The sequence below is a fragment of the Bison bison genome, unplaced genomic scaffold, assembly GCF_000754665.1.
Source record: "Bison bison bison isolate TAMUID 2011002044 unplaced genomic scaffold, Bison_UMD1.0 scf7180017864266, whole genome shotgun sequence".
In the NCBI taxonomy this organism is placed as follows: domain Eukaryota; kingdom Metazoa; phylum Chordata; class Mammalia; order Artiodactyla; family Bovidae; genus Bison; species Bison bison.
Window position 1 is genome coordinate 1,580,497 of NW_011494838.1, and position 2,866 is coordinate 1,583,362.

The window sequence follows — 2,866 nt, forward strand, 5'->3', positions numbered from 1 at the left end:
ATCCTCAACTATTTATTTGAGCACTAAAATCATAAATATCTAACATATTTGATCAAAATTACCTCTCACTATAAAATTATTTATTAAAAACGAATGTAGTTATGCTATTAACATTATATTTAGTGTATACTGAATGTATGTATTAAATATAACATGTATTAAATATATGCATTTAATATGTATATTTAATATATTAAATGTGCATGCATGCTAAGTCACTTCAGTTGTGCCCTACTCTTTGCGACCCCATGGACTGTAGCCAGCCAGGCTCCTCTGTCCATGGGATTCTCCAGGCAAGAGTACTGGAGCGGGTTGCCACGCCCTCCTCCAGGGGATCTTCCCAACCCAGGAATCAAGCCCACGTCTCTTACACCTCTTACATTGGCAGGTGACAGGCGTGTTCCTTACCACTAGCTCCACCTGGGAAGCCCATAGTAATTATATATAATAGTCAATTATAACAAGATATTCAGGAAATCTTACCTTTCAAAATTCCTTTCAACTTAAATAACTAAGAAATTTCAAAGTGAAAAGGAAACAACTGCCCACAGGAACACTTCCCGCCGGGTGGGGCCCGCCATGGCGAGAATAGCCCTGGGTCCTAGCGTGGGCAAACAGAGCCAGCACCTGGGTCTCACTGCGTCAGCTCGGGCCGCGTCCACCAAAGCAGACAGACTTCCTGCTGGGAGAACCGGACCTTCACCGAGAAGCCTCGACTGTTCTGTCTGATCAAACCACAGGCGTGTTGCCTTCATTTGTAATTTCCTAGTGTGTTTTGGGGAGAAGGCAATGGCACCCCACTCCAGTACTCTTGCCTGGAAAATCCCATGGATGGAGGAGCCTGGTGGGCTGCAGTCCATGGGGTCACCAAGAGTCGGATACGACTGAGCGACTTCACTTTCACTTTTCACTTTCATGCATTGGAGAAGGAAATGGCAAGCCACTCCAGTGTTCTTGCCTGGAGAATCCCAGGGACTGGGGAGCCTGGTGGGCTGCCGTCTCTGGGGTCACACAGAGTCAAACACGACTGAAGTGACTTAGCAGCAGCAGCAGTGTGTTTTGGAAGCCTTCACACCTAACATCATTTTGCTAGAAAGAGGACAGACAGGAAGAAAGGGGAATAGGTTGCCAGGGTTTGCAAGGTGCATCAGGCTGCGAAGCACTGGAGAATCCTCGAGGTCGGCTCCAGTCGTGAACCAGCAGTGGAGGCAGCGGAGGGCTGGTGCTCTACCCGCCGCAGGGAATCTTGCAAAAGTGATGGGCACGAGCCCCTCGGGGAGGGAGAGAGCAGCCGTTGTTTGGATTCTGCACACAGCACATCGCATCTGGCGAAAGGTGACCGGGAGACGGAGTGAAGGCAGGATTGCTTGCCAGCTGCTCTGGAGTCCTGATATGGGGCAGGGCCGGGTCCCATGTGGGGCTGACCCTGTCCCCCGCCCTCTCCCCACCCCGCCCCCGTGAAAGAGGAGTTCCCCTTCAAAGAGGAGTTCCCCAGGGAGGAAACTTGGAAAGTGCCTCGAGGCAAACTTGGAAACAGAATGAAACCAGGCCTGTGAGGAGCAGGCTGAGCCCGCAGGGGCTGTAAGCACCCTCCTCTCTGCAGGACTCGGCTGGCCATGGGGTCAGGCTGAATGCAACACTGTTCGAATGCTCTAGAAGCCACGGTCTCCTGGGGGAGACGTGTGCAGTCAGCCCACGAGAAGGAGCGCGAGCCGACCCAGGTCTGCACGTGTAGCCGTGCTCGCAGCCTCACTCCCAGACTGTCGGGCTGAGCTGTGTCAGCAGCCATCTGCAGACGACGATTCTGAATTTCTTGGCGTCTTTGTTCTTTATGCTCTCATTTCAGCTGAGTAAAACCAGGCACGCGGGAGTTGAATGTCTGGTGATACAGCCAAGTGTACACACCCGTGTGTGTGTGCAGCCCTGTGCGCACGCTTGCGGCTCCGTCGGCATCCACTCGTGTGGATGGCGGCATTCTCCGTGCTGGATCCCAGGCAGCTCGCAGCAGCTGCCACGCACTTCGGGGTCAGGGTGACTGTGCCTGCCCAGGATCATTAAGTGTGCGCAGTGAGGGGTGTGGGCTGGGGTTCCTTTTCTCCAGGTGTCGGCTGCCGCTTATTTAATAACCACACGATTAATAGCCGCCATCTCAACATCAATCTTGTGACAACCATTCAGACCTTTATCCGTGAGCCATCCTCCACTCTTGCATTCTCACGCACGAAGACCTGGTTTCTAGGCAACAATGTAAGCTCGGCGGAGGGGAGTAGATGGTCTCCTGCTGGGAGAAGAGGCGACCTCTGATGGGGGCACCTGTCCTGAGACCCGGAACCAGCCTTTCCCTGGGGGCTCTGCCAGGACAGCGCTGCCCTCCCCTCAGCGCCCTTCTGTCCCGCCGTGGACCCTCACCCAGCGACCTGACGGCACTGACCAGAGCCACCCTACGGCGAACCAGCCTGATTTCTTAGCACCCTGAGCGCCTGCTCACCTTCAGCATGATTCTTCCCTGCGGAAGACCAGGTTAGACCAGAGGGTTGGGCTGAAGCGCTCCATCTCATGAGGATCATCTTCTCGTTCTGTCCCTGGGTATTCACTGGCGTGGGTCCCTGGTGCTGAGCTCTGAGGCATCTTCCTCTGAGCAGCTGTCGACCTGCGTGGCTGAATCCACGGGACACGCGAGGCCCCTGACAGCACAGTCTTCACCGCGTGGTCCTTCCACACGCTCCACTGCTTTGACCTGATTCCACTTGGACCTGGGCTCTGAGGGCAGCGTGAGGGGCTCCCCTGCCCCCCGAGGGCCCTTGTGAGCGGCTCCCCTGCCCCCCGAGGGCACCTGTGAGCGGCTCCTCTGCCCCCAATGGCCGCT